Genomic DNA, 18,149 nt, shown 5'->3' on the forward strand with positions numbered 1-18,149 from the left:
GAGAACCGGCTGTTCACATATCTGAATCCCACCACTGCATAAAGGACTGACCTATTAGAAGTCAGCATTATAAAAAATACACAAATGTATATCTGCACAGTGGAAACCTAATTTGCTAGCATGTAATCTATGCCAATATGATTTCATTATGGACTACTTTAAGTACAAAGGAATGCTTAATTTCACCCACTTAATTGACATTTTCTATTAAAAAGTCGCTTCCAAGGGGTCTTCAAGGACAGTCTCCTTGAAAAGAGAGAGTTCTAATGTCCGATTGTGAAGTGATTAGAGCATGAGTAACTGCCTGAAGGGCCTCCCAATCTGGGAACAGGCACAACTGACACACCAGATGGATCTGTGCAAAGGGCCTCCTAGCCATATCTGCAACCTGCTCTGTGACCTCCACACTGCACTCCAGTCTCAAATGAGAAAGTGCAACACGAGACCAAACTGGGATGTTTGTAAGCTGATTTAATATGTCAATTCCTCTATAAACCCATAAATGCAAAACCCAAACAAACACATTCAGACTGGGATTATCCCAAAGTGTAAATCTGTTATAAGAATAAGAATCAGAATTATATTTCTGCCCCTAAATTTTTCATATGCACCTTGCTGGCTTTATAACTGAAAATGCAGCAGAATCTTGATTAAAACAAATATCCAAAGAAACAAGTTTCAGCTATGGTATTGGTAGGATATAATTTAAAATTGTGCCCACAATTGTTTTTTTAACCTGTTAAACTAATATAGTCAATGGTAGAGTTGAAAATCAGGAAAGTTAAAATCCCTGTTTTAATCTACCACCCATAATTTAGATAAAGAAATACTAGGGGAGGGTTGTTCTTATTAAAAGCATTCTTCAAAACTCACCAAACCTGCTTTAAGTTCCTTAAAAGTTTTAGCAAGAAATTCCTTCTAAGAATTTTAGAATAGTATTAATTATTACAACATTTATCTTTCCTTATAACAAATAGGAAAGATACAGTATATCTTTCTCTATTATCTATCCGTTTATATAAAAATAAATCTGGGACAAGCAGGTTGAAATATTTATGTCCAGAAATGAAAAAAAACTGTTCTTACAATAATTATTCCAAGATACTTAAACCATTCAAGAATTCAAGGAATAAACTCCCATTTTTCACAGATGTTCACAATTACAGCCTATGGCAAATTTTAAAGACTGCATCCAGTTTTGGTCACCACAATGTAAAAAAGATGTTGAGACACTAGAAAGAGTACAGAGAAGAGCAACAAAGATGATCAGGGGACTGGAGGCTAAAACATATAAGGAACGGTTGCTGGAATTGGGTATGTCTAGTCAGATGAAGAGAAGGAAGAGGGGTGACTACTATCGTCACAAGGTTATAGAGTCCCCGACGGTGTTTCTTCTCCCTCAGTCCGATAAGAGGTCTCACGGACTTCTCTTCTGTTCTTCGTTGCCTACCTTTGATTGGTTTCTCTCTTCGTTGGATCTTGATTCCTCTTTAAAAGAATCTTGTTAATTAGTCACCTTGTTGGACGGAGGTCTTTGACACTCACGAGGTTCACTGGAAGTTTTTTTAAGAGACTGGACAGCCATTTGTCTGAAATAGTATAGGGTTTCCTGCCTGAGCAGGGGGTTGGACTAGATGACCTCCAAGGTCCCTTCCAATTATTACTACTACTACTACTACTACTACTACTACTACTACTACTACTACTACTACTACTACTACTACTACTACTACTATTTCCAATTAGTCAAAATACCTAATTTACCAATAAATTATTGGCATAATGCCAATAAATTTTGCCACAAAACATTCATAATTTCTAATAAGACACATATTATCAACATATAAATATAATTTGTTCAACTCAAGTCACTTTTATGGCAGAATGACTGCCTGACAAAAGAGGTCAAAATAAATATAAGAGGAGAGGTCAGATTTGATGAGTTCCATCAAACATCTTGACAGGTAAAGGAATAGTCCCATCTGTAATGATCCTGGTCTTCATATGAATCCAATAAATAAAAAGGAAGAAAACCCGTGTTTGGCCAAATCTTGATTCAAAAATTTCAACTACTCCATATTAAAAGTCCTTTCTTCATCTAATGAGAAAGTTTTTTAAAGTAATGTATGTCTAAGATATCAATTAATAACTTAATAGATAAAAGGCTTGTTGACCTTATATGCAGGAATTAAAATAAAAGTACAACAAACTTCCTTTTTTTTAACTATTTGGGAAGATAAGAGTTACTGTTAAATCTAAATTTTAGCAGTCTATATCAGAGTTCCCCAACCTTTTCGGCTTTGCAGACCGGGGAGGGGGGAGGAGAGAAGTTTCTGCACGGTGCTTGTGCAAATGGAGCGCACGGCACACGCTCGCCCTCTGTACGCGCATGTGGGAATGCACACAGACGCTCGTCCGCCACTTCCACGGCCCAGTTCCGAAAGGCTCAAGGCCTGGTAGTGGGCCGTGGCCTGGGGGTTGGACACCCCTGGTCTTTATAACAGGGTTGCTGTCAACATTTTAGTATCAACACTTATTAAGGAATCAAGCAGTAACTTGTATAATCAGCCAAACCTTCACCAGGTTTCAAAAGCACTGTTATATTATCTTGATAGAAGAAACTGAAAGAAATTTTATTCAGGCAAGCTTCATTATAACCTTCCAACGATGAAGAAGACTCCAATCCCCCTTCATTATGTATGTTATATTACTAAGTCGGACTAGGAATTTTCTCTTTTTTTTCATAACTTAATAGAAGCTGTTAATTCTTATACATATAAAGGTATAGCCAGATAATTAACTTGGTGATATGTAATCTTTGGAGGAACTATAGTAGTTAAAATGATTAATTTCTCCTTCAGTAACTTTTTCTTTATTATATGAGAATAAAAATAAAAAAATAAAAAATCATTATATATTTTGTCCTGAGTATCCTTAGTAGAAATATCTTGTGGTTGCTTTTTAATTAGGAACCCAATGATTTCCAAGTCTTGTCTTATATAATTATTTCTATCTATCTATCTATCTGTCTGTCTGTCTGTCTGTCTGTCTGTCTGTCTGTCTGTCTGTCTGTCTACCTACCTACCTACCTACCTACCTAACCTACCTACCTTCCTTCCATGTTTTTAGACTGCCCATCTCCCTCAAGTATGAAGTCCATAAAAGGAATTCAGTTCCAATTGAGCAGATATAAAAGCTTTCTATGTTTCAAATGTAAATTGCTTTATATATGGACTCACAAGTTCCTTAATTCTTTTCTCTAAATGCTTTTCCTCAGAATTTTTTATGTTTTTTTCCATGAAGCATAAATAACAAATAGACATATGTCTTAAAAGGCATCTGAAATACAAATAAAGTTCAAAGGATACTTTTCTTTTTACAAAAAAATCTTCAAAAACCTTATTTCATGTTTTTTATAAAATGTGATAATGATAAAACAAAACAATCAAGCATATGTTGGGATCAAAAAAGGAAAATATGAAAAGTGTATTTCCTTCAGCCCCAAATTAAAACTGGAAATTTCCAGAAAACAAAACAAGGTAAAATGGAATCAGAAGTTTTTGTTTCTTTTGTTGCTTAGGTAAACACAGATGTGTAGTTAGCACTGTACTAAGGTTATTTTTAGTTTCTGTGTATTTTAGTCTGCTTTACTGCCAATATCCATTGCTTCTATTCAATCTCATGCTGTTTGATTAATTCAGGATTTTGGTGCACAAAATTCCCCACTTTCTTACACATCTATATTATCCTGGAATTTGTCCAGAATATTATAATTTTCCTGTGAATCTATATTAAAGAACTTGGAGTGGCAGTATATAATGTTAGCACTATAATCTTTTAACCTTAGGCATTAAAGGTTTACATTTTCCTTTCTCTTATTTTTGATAAAATTGATTTTTAAATTGTAGATTGGGTATTCTTATCCAACTCTCAAAAGAGGGGACAGATTTACCTAGTCATACACTCCAAAAGTTATAGGGCTATGATCTACAGAAATTTAATTACCGTTGTTATAATTCCAATATCACTAATCATGTGTCATGGCTAATGTTGGTTGAGTGTGTTCTTCATTTGAGCTCTACCCATAAACCTGGGAATTGCATAGGCAGCACCTAATTATTTCTGAACTCCATAGCTCCACTATTTGCAATTGGACTATTTTAAATTGTTCCAGATTTAGCTAATCCTGTCTTTGTGGTACTGCATCTGGTGCCCCAATAACAAAACACTCCTCTATTTTGACTTTTAATATACCATTCCTAAGCTACTGCTATAATTTGATGTTGTACAACTGCCCTTCGATATATTTTTAAAAATGCTCATGAGTGTGCTTTGGTTGTTTCTCAGTGTTGTCTGTGTTCAGTCTGCTAGCTAGTTCTGCTTGGATCCTGTTCATTCCTATTGTGTTCAAGTACTTTTCCAGATCTTTTAGTAGGGTATTTAGCACACCAACCACTTCTGACATCACTGCAACTTTCTTTTCCACATTTGCTTGCTATCTCTTTATATTTCTCTGCTTCTTCTTTCTCATCGACTCTTTTATTGCCAGCTACCGTGCTGTCAATTATCCACACTTGTTTCTTTGTACCTAAGTCATAACTGGTTTATTATGGACTAAATCCTTATTGGTTTGTATGTGTAGGTCCCATGGGATCCTAACCTTTCTGTTCTTCTTCAATATTGTGATTGGGTTGCTTGGTAATTCTTACCAAGATTCCAATAAGACCACTTTTCTGTAGCTTTAAATAGTCAGTGCAATCCTTTCACATTCACATACCAGGTGTTCCTCCTGTTCTTTGCATAACTGGCAAGTTTTCTCAGTTTTACCTTTAATTAAATTTATATATTGCGACAGTTCTTGAGCCACTAAAATAAGCTGTTTCCTTCTTTAATGTGCCTTTTTGAAACCATTGCCATGTATTTTCATTTACTAACTTCCCTTGAATGATGTTAAACTAATGGCTTATTTTGCCAATTCTGCATTTGTATCACCAGCTGCTCATTCTAGTATACATGCTTGGTTTCATTGCTTTTCAGTACTGTATACCTTCCTTTGTTAGGTCATTTAGTTTCTCTTCTTGGCTACTCTTAGCGTATTCAGCCAGAAATCTTTTTTTTTTTTTTCAATTGCTCCCTTCATTTGCATGTTTGCTTTTATTAAAGGGCACATATGGCCTATCAATCTCACTATAGGGATGCAGTGCGCAGTCTATGATCAAAATTTTAATCTAATGCTTCTACCTCAGTTTGTGTCTGCTTTACAGTTCCAGCAGAATATCAAAAAGTGAGGTAACCCAGGTCATAATGCCTTTAACAGCATTTTTGTCATTAAGCTTGGACTCTCCTTACCCTTATATATTATACCTTAGTTAGAGTGGTTTGACCTCCACTTGTTTAATACTACTCCACCTAATGTTTCAGTCTATCATTCTTAACCATTTTTTCTTGGTTTACTATTAGTGATACATATTTATTTAGCTGAAAATATATCACAATGTCATTGCTATAATTTTGATTGTATGAAGTTGTGATTCGATTTTTAATGCTGACTTTCTGTATACGGTAGTACTTAAAAGTTTGTGAACACCCATATATGTAGCATTGGATCATTTTTCTCAATAAATAGAATATTTCTGACTCATTTAACTGGGTTCTCTTTGTAACTAGTTTTAGGACTTGAGTGGATAACAAATCACATTTTAGGTCACATTTATTCAGAAACATTGAAAATGTAAAGAGTTTCATAAATTTTTAAGCATTACTGGAGTTTCAAGTAATCCATATATAGGATGTGCAGAAGCTGAATTGAGATTTCAATGTCTGATATCCAGTTCACATTTTAGTCAAAATTATTAACAGGAGAATCAACAGTGTTACCAATAGTAATAATGGCAAGAGTATTCCTGAAATATTATTTTGATGTTAATGTAATGGTATATGGGAAAAATCTTAGGAGGCAGGATGAAGTGATGCTATCTAGACAATGGTCAGATGAGAGAATTTTACTCTTGTAATGAGGCTGGCCTTAACAAATAGACCAGACAGGAAGCACAACCAGATAAACTAATTCTATTTTATTGTAAAGCTATACTAACAGAATTTTGCAAGTTTGAAAGTAATATTCTTTCGCCATCACCTTTACAGCCCAAGAAATTAGCAAGGATCCCTTCTGAAATTCTTGCTCAGCCCACTATGCTTGCTCAGCCCACTATGCTTGCTCAGCCCACTCTCTTATCTGACACTTCCCTAGACAGCATCTCTTTGCCCCATTACCCAAGGTCTTTCCCACATATTACAGTTAATTTGGCCGATTTATTCACAACTGATTATCAGCTATATAAAATTAAAATAATTTTGTGATTCACTTCAGTCATTTCCAAGCACTTTGAAATCCAGTCAAACACCTTAGCCAAGCAACATGCTCATTTCTCCTTCTTTTACAATTTTCTAAAAGCAGTTTATTAGAAGCTTGCCTTTAATACTCTTTTGTGTTTTGTCTATTTCCTTTCTGTTTAGTTGGTAACACTTATTGTTTTCTAAATGATTTGAACAGTACCTGCTTGAATATCTGATTTTGAATAGTAACAGTCAAAAGTTCAATTATTATTATTGTTATTTCTCTACTGCCTACTGGTCAGGTACTCAGATAAAGCAACTACACCAAGGTGGGTCAGAGTGTGTAAATTCAGAGGATTTCTGGAGGAGAAAAGTTGAAACCTCCTCCCACCTTTCACACAATGGGCTCAGCTGTGCCACAAGAGATCTATATTACAGTTGCCTATCTGATCAACTGAGAATCAAGATACTAAGAAACAATCAAGTCAGGAACACACAAAATATGGAATTGAAGAAAAATAATGTTTCTTTGAAGGATTTAAATATCACCATATATCCACCAAATTAAATTCCAACAAATAATGCTATAATATAATGTTCTCCAACCTTTCCAGCTCGGTGGACTGGCGGAAGTGGCGGTGGCGGGGAGAGAGGATGGTTTCACGTGCATGCATGCACTTTCACAAATGCAGCTTGACAAGCGTGCGCCTGCACGCACTCACCCGCCACTTCCACAGCTCGGGTCTGAACAAGCTGCGGCCTGGCAAGGGACCATGGACTGAGGTTGGGGCCCCTTGCTATAATATGTTCCACTTACAATAAATAAATATAGCAAGAATAATGTTGGGATGTGGTGGCACAGAAGCTTAATGATGCTGGAACTCCTGGCCAGAAATGGTCTGCACTTTAGTGCTTTGAGCCTGGCTCCATGAGATGAAGTGAGCTCCCATCGCTTAGTCCCTAGTTCCTGCCCACTTAGCTGTTTGAAAGCATGCACTATTGCAAGTAGATAAATGGGTACCACTTTGGTGGGGGGGAAAAACCTAGTTGCATTCGTGTGTTTAGAGAGCAGAAGCCAGAGCTGGACCTGGCTAGACGTGAGTCATTGCAACACAAAGCAAGGTGAGACCAGCGGAGGAGCCCGGAAGAGCCAGCAACCGGAGTGCTGCTAGTTAATTGATGTATAGATACCGTAGTTCATTCCTCACAGTGCACCAAGGATAGATGCACAACTGCCGAAAGAATGAACTAGCAATCTAGGCTGTCAGGACTGTATTGGGTCTAGCATGTGTGGATTTCCCTATGCTAAGTAAGTAAGTAAGTAAATGCATACATACATACATACATACATACATACATACATACATACATACATACATACAATTTAAAAAAATTGATCCAAGCAAAGAGAACTAAATACTTTTTTAAAATATCTTTTATGTAACTACATATATCAGAGAAGACAAGCCAATGGTAACTATGGTTCCCAAGAATATTTTCAAGGATGGTCCTGATAGGTTAGGCACATCTTAGGTTTACATGGCAAGAAAAGGAAAACTATATTTAACAGCGTTATTTTTCAACAAGCAGTGCAGCTTTAAAGAAATAGTAGCTGAAATTTCAAAAATATCTGGATAGTGAAATAAGGCAGGCAAAGACTAAATTGTACTTATAAGAGAAACTGTTCACAAAACAAGCTAATAGAATATGCATATATTATTCACACATTAAGGGCATATAAACTCCAATGAGCTAGTACGTACCTTGGTTAAAAAAAGGGCAACTTTTAAACATAGAGTTCTTCCTATTCTCAAAATTATATTCAGCTTCCTTGGGTATTGTTACAATTTAGCAGATATGAGACAAATATACAAATTCCTCATTCATTGTGGCCATACAATAAATGAGGAATTTGTATATTTGTATACAATAGTCCCAATTCTTTTTAAATCTGTCTGTCAAAATATATGGAGGATGGATGATAAAAGCTGATTTACTCATTTCTTTGCAAAGAAATCAAGAGCTGCCTGCCTTTTGGCTGAAATGCTTGCAAAATCCTAAACCCTGCTTCTCTGATGACCACCACTGCTATAGATGCACAAGAAGCTTTATATGGTTTAATAAAAGCTATTAGCTACAGAAAGAAAACATGAAAACAAGAGGTTCAGGTAAACGTTGCACAACTTTTAATATTTTCATCATCTGTCACTGAGATTCATAAATTTAATTATTGGTCTCTACTATGAAAAGTTCAACTGGTCTTTTTTCAGTTACACCAAGGAGGGAATAATTAATTCTTAATCATATTAAACTTTGTGGAAGTGGCTTACAATTTCCTACTTTTATCTCTGGAATTATTTTTCCCATTATAGACTACATCCTGGGGATTTCCTGGTCGCTCCCCATCCAAGCAACATTTGCTTTTTCAAGGTAAAGCAAAGTCATCTAAGTATTACTTGATATAGACAATTGTATGTGGGTATATTATTGATAGGAGTATTTGCGTATCTAGTATCCCTTCAGTGGAATAGGCTCCATTAACTCCTCTGAAAACTTTACAATCTCCCATCTGTTTTGAAGATCTGAAGAATCTTCTAAAAATAAAAGTAGAGAATAAAAAGAAAGAAATCTAGAGCTACAGTAGATGTTTTACTATCTCTGCTAAATATTATGAGTGGTTGGGATTATCGAAAAATTACAGATACTAAGAATATCAATTAGCCAAAGAAAATCTGCTGGTATAATTCTAAACTGGACAAATAATACCGTACTCGAAATTTAAGACAGAAAGAAAGATAGGAATTGTTACTATCATATATAATTCCATAAAAAGAGAATTTAAATTTGTGAAACAGAAATATTGGTATTTCTGACAACTCCCAGTATATCTTGACTCAATGCCTAGGTCTGATTGAAGTTAGGCAGATTTCTGCAGCTCTCGAGAAGGAGAGAAAGCGGAATTGAGTCCTGTCCCTTCGAAAACTAAATGGAATGTGTGCCAGATAGATATAGAGTCTGAAGACATCTTTTAAAGATTGCAGTGATTCAGAACAAACTAACAACAGTTTTTAAGGCTAACTGAACAATCCATTATGCTCAATATGGTATCTTCACTTCAAATTAACCCAAACAATTAAAGCTTACTAGTGGAAATGTAAAGAAGAGATTGAATTATTTATATTTTCTAGAACAAATGCTGATGGGGAGCTAGAATCATCCTCATGAGACAGCATAAGCAATTATACTGAAACACAGAAGACAATCCATTTCAAAGATATAAGATTTTAACACAGGTAGTTCTCCACTTACGATCATAATGCAACATGCCCCAGTCCCCAGATGAAGTCATTAAGTCTGAGAGGCCTAATACAGACTAGGCTCAAGGCCTCTGGGGTCTCAGGGGGAGCGGGATGGAGGGAGAGAGATGGGGTGATGTTATAGCGTCCCTGAGGTCAGTTGTAAGAGCGAATGAGGGGCACTGCAGCAGCCGTAACTTTGAAACAGGATCTTAAGTAGCTTTTTTGGGGGGGAGGGGGTCTGTCATAACTTCAAATGGCTGCTAGGTAACCAGTCATTAAGCAAGGACTACTATCTAAATAAAGGCCAAAAATGTTTACAAAGTACCTATGAGATCACTGTTCAGAAAAACCAAGAGTTATGGTATAAGGCCTATTCTTTTAATATTTAGAAAATAACAGAAAGAATCCATCCAGATCTGTTCACTTTGTGGTACACATATTGATAACTTCTCTCACATAAGATCTGATATCCAGAATAGGACTGAGAGAATAGGACATAAAAGAACAGACATTATCGCCCAGAAATTTAGGATGAGCCTTTATTTGGATGAGAGTGTAATTTTTCTATTCTGGTAACAACCAAAGCAAGACACAGAGAAAAATGTTACAGAAGTTTTTAAAAAAATGGTAAAGTAGACATTTTATTAAACTTTCTTTGCTGGATAAGAGCCAACAGACTACAGATGGAGTGGATGCCTGAGAATAATTTTTATCTATGTCTGTTTTAGAAAATACTAATGTCTCTGTAAGCTCATTTGCTATTTTAAGAATAACTGGATTTCTCCCACACAGTTGCTAATAGTATACTTTATCCTTATATAAAAGTTATGAACAACACCTTTAAAACACGTAAACAGTAATTGGGAATTGGCTGCCTAAGCAATGAAAAGAAAGGATCTCATCATTCAGTTGGGTTTTGTGCATGTCATTGGGCATTAACAGTTCTAAAAGCACTTTGGCTTCTGATTATGAACTAAACTAGTTCATCTTCAGGATGATAATGAATGGTTTCACTTTTGATTAGGTAATTATCTCCCACCTCTAAATTACCTTTATAGCGTGTGATAATGCAGCTGTTTCTCCCAAATTCTATTACCTACTGGTAACAAACTCTCACATTATCGATGTTTCGGTCTCCTTCATGTTGCCTATGAGTGTACAGGGAACGTACTTCTCATATGTACAAAAATGAGTTTAAGAGAATGGGGTGGAGTGGGTTATTACATAACCATTAATTTATCCTAAATCCGGGAACCATAACTTCAAAAGGTTAATAAGATATAAAGTAATAGCAAAAGTCATTCAGGGATTATGAAGGGAGAAAAACACCTTTTCAAGCCAAAAATAAAGATTTCAAAAACATGGACTATTTTTGTTTACAGAAAAGGGTAAAAAGATGGGTCTGTAACCAAAGAGAAAGATTTAATCCATAGAACTGGAATTCAAAGGGAGGATATAAAGTGCACTGGCAGTGTTCGAGATGAGATTATGAAAAAGAAAGGGGGCTGTGATTTATCCTAGTACAAACAGGTCCCTGAGCTTCTAATCTCCTTCTTACTCCCACCTCTCACCAGAGTCTGCTTTCTTGTCTCCTCAGAAGATCAAAAAGATACGAGTGAGGGTCAACAATTCTCAAAGGCAGTGATGGTGAGAGACTGTACAGTTTAGACCGCCAGGGCCTCATTGTTCCTACTGCATTCTGGCAAGAAGACTAAGCCAACCTGTGGTTATTTATCTAGTTCTTACCTTTACTGCTTGGAAATGGAAAAATGTTAGATCCATATTAATGTTCGATATTTGCTTTGTAAATCATGGGAGGGGTGTTTTAACTCTCTGTGTGCTGCCTAGAGTAAATATTTTGAGATGGCAGCTATTCCTTCTTTAAATAAAAGGAGTAGAATAAATGATGATGAATTGCTGAAGTATACAATGAAGGGATCTGCTTAATATGCTGTTTAATGTTTCAGCAGGTTGGGTATTTCCATGCCATTTTGCTGAAGCGTCAGATTTTCCTAAGCCTTACCGACAGTGATTGAAGGATGCAGCTCTCTGATTATTATGCTTACTCTAAGAACTAACCCATTAAAAATAAGTCCAACAATGTTATGGACAACAATTGTCCATAAATGGAAGTCCTATTTATGCAGAAGCAGAGTTCGCTTCTGCATCATTTCTTCCAGCCCTGCAGTGGAATACCCTGGGGGATGGAAGGTGGGCTCACACCTTTGGGAGGGGCAAGCAGTGGCTCCCTGAATCTTGTTACTCTAGAGCAGGGGTCCCCAACCCCTGGTCCATGGACCAGTACTGGGCCGCAGCATGCCAGCAACTGGTCCACACAAACAAAGCCCCATCCATGTGATGCAGGCAGCACACAAAACCATGCACCCTCCGGTCTGCGGAAAAACCTCTCTCTACAGAACTGGTCCCTGGCGCCCAAAAGATTGGGGACCTCTGCTCTGAAGTATCTGTGTGATTTCAGACTATTTGCTTCTGATCTTGCCAAATTTTGCCCTCACCACCTTCCTTCCATTTCCTCCTCTTTCTCTTCCTTTTCATAGATGATGAGCCGGTAGTCTTCCACTGCTTCCATTTATGTTTTGGTTAAAACTTAAAAAGTCTCCCTCCCCGCCCCCCAAAATTCCCATCCAGGAGAAACTGACAGAAGACGAATGTCCGTTTCCTTTCATTCTACCTTCTTTCTTGCATAAATGCTGCAAATAGAATTGTTGTAGAAAGGAGGCTACACAATAATCTTCCATGGCTTCCCTGGATCTGTCTGTTTCCAAGTGTCTCGTCCAGTGAAAGTGTGGGGTATCCAGGTTGATTTATACAACCACGTGAAAATGTCTAATAAAAGAGAGGAGTCTGATAGAAAACCAGATACAATCTTCAATAGCAATGAGACAGCCCTCTGGTTGTCAATCAGTGGTACATTACAGGAAGCCCTGATAAGGGGCGTTGTCTTACCTGAACGCTTTTCTCAGCATGACGATGGAGAATCCACCAATGGGTTTTGCTTGTCTTCTGACCGTAGACTAAGTCAGCCAATTTTGCCACGCCTCTCTTCCTGGGCCCTCCTCTTCCCAGTCTCATTCCTCTTCCTGGGCCCTCCTCTTCCCAGTCTAAACCTCCAGTTTATATTGTGTCTTAGGTCCTCTTTTGACCATTGGCCTTGTGCCAGTTGTGATTGTAGGTGCGCTCCCCAACCGAATAGGGTGGCGTCCATGGTCAGAATGACTCGGGCGGTCTCCTTGAACATGTGTCCTTTTCCCACTGCTGGAGACGACCACCACTGGAGCGATTTCAGGACCCCTGGTGGAACCCTTACTCTTCGGTTGGAGGAGCCGGTTCCCCTTCTTTGGAAAGGGAGCAGGAACCACTATAGGTCTCTGGAGGGTAGCCGTGCCCAGGGCACGATTGCTAGACATGAAATCATCTTTCCCAGCAAGTGGGAGAGTGTGGCCAGTGTGGTGGTCCGTTTCTTTCGAATCAGCCTGACCAGGGTTCGAATGCTGTTTTGGCGTTCTTGAGAGAGGTAGACCTCGCACTTTAGTGTGTCTATCACAGCTCCCAGATGAAGAAGGCGGATCAATGGGACCGTCTGACTCTTTTGGAAGTTTACTGAGAACCCATGTTCCTGAAGGGTTCTTAGGATCAGTGTCAGATCTGACTGTGCTGACTGAACTGACGAGGATTGGATGAGAATGTCGTCCAGGTAACACTGAATACGCACAGGAATTGTTCACAAATGTGCGGCGAGTGTCGCCAGTACTTTTGTGAATACTCTGGGAGCTGAAGAAAGTCCAAAGGGCAGAGCCCTGTATTGAAAATGTTGGCCTGGTGACAGAACCTGAGAAACCTCCGGTATTCCGAAGTATGGGGATGTGAAGGTAAGCTTCTGTCAGATCTATGGACGTCAGGAGGTCTCCCCTTCTGACGCATGCCAATATTGACTGGAGAGTTTGCATTTTGAACTTTCTGTATGCCAGATGAGTGTTCAGACTTTTTAAGTCTAGAATTGCTCTCCACCCCACCCCACCTGAACTCTTTGGGACTATAAATAAGATGGAATAGAATCCCTGTCCCTGCTGCCCCATTTGCACCTGTTCTATGGCCTGGATATCCAGGAGGTGCTGGGTGGCCTCCTTGATGAAGCTCCTTTTGGTCAGATCCTTGGGTGATGGGCAAGGGACGAAGCGGTTCGGGGGTTTGGAGATGAATTCCAGTGAGAGGCCGAATGACGGTATTTAGGACCCAAAGGTCCGTGGTGGTGGCTTGCCATTTGGGTGCGAAAAGAGCCAGCCTGCCACCAATGGGGGAGTCCTCCTCTCCGCCGTCACTTGGATTTTTGAAAGGGGCGACCCCCTGCTCCTCGAAAGGGCCGTTTTGACTGGAATTGTTGTCTGAATCTGTCCCTGTTACTGGCTCTGTCGCCCTGTCGGTCTGATCTGGGCTGATAGGGACGGGAAAATGTGGTAGGTTCTGGACCTGTTTCTGATCGAAAAGGCTGTCTGCGAGGGTAGGAGGAGACTCTCCTCTCCGTCCTCAATAGGTGGGCCAGGACTTTGCGTTTGTCCTTGTTTTCTATTAGTAAGGATTGAGGGCCTCGCCAAAGAGTAGGCCGCCCTTGTAGGGTGCAGCCGCCAACCGCCACTTCGCCTTAATGTCGTCTCGCCACTGTCTGAGCCACATTAATCTGTGTGCTGCGGTGTTGGACGCTATTGCCCTGGCAGAGCAATTTGCTACATGCAATGATGAATCTGCCATGAATTCCGTTGCCGCCAGTAACCTTCTTAAGTCATGGTGGGTTCTCTCCTCATCTGGGGGGATCCTCGCGCAGCCATAGTAGCGAAGCCCTAGCAAAAAAAGAGTTAGAAATGGCTGCTTTGATTGCCCACGCTGAGGCCTGGTGTGTTCTGCGGAAGGTGAGTTCCGCCTTCTTATCTTCCGACTTCAGGGCCTCCACTGCATCCCCGGATACCGTAGATGGTGACACAAGAGCTGCTAGAGGTTCATCTACTATCGGGACCTCTATTACCTCCGATAAGGCTGGATCTATGTTGAACAGCTTCTTGTCTGTCCCCCCCATTGGAAGGAAGGCCCCCGGTGCCTCCAAATTATTCTGAATTGTGTCAAAGAAGAGAGGGGGACAGGGAATAAATTGTGTGTAAGTGGGCTGCAAAAACATCCTGCTGTTTGTGTTCTGGCATGCTGAGGGTCCCTCTTGGGGAAGCCTCGGTCTCTTAATCTTTGCAGTGCTGCTGGCCTTGTGAAGCAAGGTTTTGAATAAAGACAGGTTGAAAAGGCCCATGAATGGTGGAGGATCTGGGGATATATCCTCATCCTCCAACAGTCCGTGATCCGTTTGCTCATAGTCCTCCGCGGGAGACTTCCTGTTTCTTGAGGAACGAGAAGGGGAAATTGATTCCTGGTATGCTGAGGCCTCCTCCTGTGAAAGGTAGGAATGGCCTCTTGAAGCTACAGACCCGGCTCTGGACCTATGATGTCTTGAAGAGGCCATGGCCTGAGCAACGGCCTGAGATATCAGGGATTGTAAGTGTTCCGATGACAAGGCTCCCTGATTGTCTGAAAGACTAGGCCCTGCTGCTGAGTGTGCGTCTGGTGCTCCCAGGCTTTCAGGCCCTTCGCTTAGGGGGGATCTGTTTGCCTGCTCTGTGTCAGCCTCTGTTTCCAGAGGTTCCTGACTAGGCTGCAGCAAGCCAAATATTTCCTCCTCCATGTAAGCTGCTGGGACTAGGCCGTCTCCTGCTGTATTTTGCCTCTTTTCAACTCTAGAGAACTGTTTCTCCAGAGCTTGGTGGTGACGCTTGGCCTTCTTGTCCGCTGCCTTGGAGGATCTTTTGCTAGAAATTGCTTTGGCCTTGATCCTGCCCGCTGCCTCCTGGTTGAAGGATCTTGGCCTCTTGCGTCCAGGGGACTGATGGAGGAGTACTGTGCTGTCTGGGCAGTGTTGGTGTCTGTCATTGGCAGAAGAGATATCTCAGCGCAAGACTGAGAGAAATCTCTGTTAAGATGCTTGTTAATGGGCCTGTCCTGACCAGAGAGCAATCTGTTAGTGATTGGAAATAATTCCTGTGGGGGTGTCAGTTAATGATACAGACACCTGCTGTGCTCTCCTGTATCAGTTCCTGTGCTGGCAGGGATATGTCACCTTTTTGGAGCCAGAAATTGTCCTGTCTCTCCTTCTCCTTTCCCTTTAAAAAGGGGGTGGTAAATCGCCTATGGGCTGGGATGTAGGTGATTAGGAAGGAGGAATTTCCTTATTTCAATGAGAAAAGGCGTTTTGCGCGCTTCCCTGCCTTCCCCCTCCCACTGTTTAACCAATCCGGTCCTATTCAATCCTGGAGAAGGGGAGACTTATGATTTCATTGGAGGTTGTACTTGAAATCATTTCCAATTGCTTTGAAAAGAGCTCGTTTGAAGGCTTAGTTTCCTCCCCCCCCCTCCGGAGGCACGTGGAGCCAAAATGATGACCAGCCTCTCTTTCAGTCTCCGCTGATTACACTCTGCCAATCAGCTGGCCTTCGGGGAAGCCGCACGGAGCAATGTTGTGGCTCCGTCCGGTGGGTCCCTCTCATCAGAGGAGGAAGGCTCTGAACATGACGGAGAGGAGATGGCTAGGTCCCTCTCTCCCGGCCCTTCCCCTCTGGTGCAGCCTTCGGTGCCTTCCGACAGCGAGGAGTTTGGCCAGGAGCCCGGTGTTTCTGGACTTGGCCAGGAGCCCGGTGTTTCTGGACTTGGCCANTTGATGAATACTCGGTTGCAAGCATTCTGGCAAGTTCTCGTGGCTTATCTTTGTTTGCTGTGTTTTATCATTAAAGACTTGGCAGGCAGCTACGAAGTGGCTGCCAAGACATTCCGTTGCCTTTGTCTGTGCCGAGTAGTTTGTCAGGCCTCGGCTGACTGGTTGGGGGGTGTGGGTCGGACGGGGGACAGAACAAGCAATTGCAGTTCTCCGCCAATCAGCTGGGCTTCGGGGAAGCCGCGGGAGCCCTGTTTGCTCTCCGCTGATCAGCTGCTGTGGGGGGGAGATTCCTCCCTGCGCCGTAGAGAGACCACGCGGTGCCAAAAATGGCGACCGGCTCCTAATCCTCTCTCTGACGATCAGCTGAAGTTCAGCTGCAGTTAGGGATAGCCTGTGGCTGCTCCGCGATCGGCTGGGAAGGCGAACGAACGGCCGTTCATTTGAAACCCCCCCCTTTGTAAAAAGGCAAGAAATAGAAGAAAAATTATGACCTGATCCTGGAGCCAAGGGAAATATGTCCTTCTGGGCTAGAGACTAAGTCGAGACTGGGAAGAGGAGGGCCCAGGAAGAGAGGCTTGGCAAAATTGGCTGACTTAGTCTACGGTCAGAAGACAAGCAAAACCCATTGGTGGATTCTCCACTCGTCATGCTGGAGAAGATGCATGTGCTCTTTGAAGAAATGCCTATTATACTGCTTGGAGTTTCTCGTGGAGTTTAAAAACCTCAGAAATGGGATAAGGTGCACAAGTGTCAGACAATAGATACAGGTGATAGCCATACAAGTTCTGGAATGGTAATACACAAATAATTAACTGAGCTTTTGTAGGTGAGCTTAGCTTTATGTAAAAAGATCATTCCAATTGTTTTGTTGATCATCCAGGAAGCAAAACATTATTGGGCTAAGATACCATTCTTTCAATTTTCTCATCACATGGGGGGGGGGTGATAGGGAGAAGAAAAAGGAAGCTTAACAACTTTTGAAGTAGACTGTGAATTGAAAATATCTGTCACAAATCAGATAATACAGCAGGCCTTCATGCCACAAATATGGTGAATAAACAGCTCTGGGGGCAAGGAAAGGTCATGACAAGGAACAAAACACACCATTTTTGAAATCAGGTCAAACTTGGAAAAAAAGACAGCAGTCAGTTTCTTGACATACGGTAGATTGGTAATAATGTCCAGGGAAACTGTATCTCAAGATCCCTGTGGAAGGGAACAAAATTCAATATACTAACTAGAGGTCTGGCATAACAGGTATAACAATAAGAAACATAACCCTTAGCATCTACTGGGAAACAAGGCCACCAAAAGTCATTGAACAGGAGATGAGTAGTTTTAAATAGTCCAAATTGTTCGCCTTGCTAGTTGTGGTGGTGGAGCTGTAAAATGTCCTTCCTTAGAGACTAAAGGAGGGATGTTCAGTCAGCCATATGCCAAAGAATCGGCATCCAAAACTGCCCATACACCACATTTTGCACCCCACCAAAAGCTTTTGAATGCCCTTCAAGGCTATTATATATAATATTTAATATATGATATGATATAATATTTTTGCAGGATCCAATCTGGGTTGGTCACCGGGACCAGAGGTTTTGTCTTCCAAGCTTTTGGGCTCATACTGGAGCCCCATCTTCAGGGACCTTCTTTCTAGCAAGACTGAATCCTGCAGTATTATCCTGGGACATGTATATTCGCCTTCATTCATGGAGATATTATTATCTATTGTATTATAAATGTAATAGTAT

The 18,149-nt window shown here is 40.6% G+C and overlaps 1 protein-coding gene across 1 annotated transcript in view; it reads right to left on the reverse strand.

The window, feature by feature from the left end:
* ZNF148 (zinc finger protein 148) overlaps positions 1-18,149 on the reverse strand; it is a 46,232-nt gene that overhangs the window by 20,766 nt on the left and 7,317 nt on the right. The gene's annotated exons all lie outside the window — the stretch shown is intronic.

The sequence above is a fragment of the Protobothrops mucrosquamatus genome, unplaced genomic scaffold (assembly GCF_001527695.2).
Source record: "Protobothrops mucrosquamatus isolate PMUCROS unplaced genomic scaffold, P.Mucros_1.0 scaffold863, whole genome shotgun sequence".
Taxonomy (NCBI): domain Eukaryota; kingdom Metazoa; phylum Chordata; class Lepidosauria; order Squamata; family Viperidae; genus Protobothrops; species Protobothrops mucrosquamatus.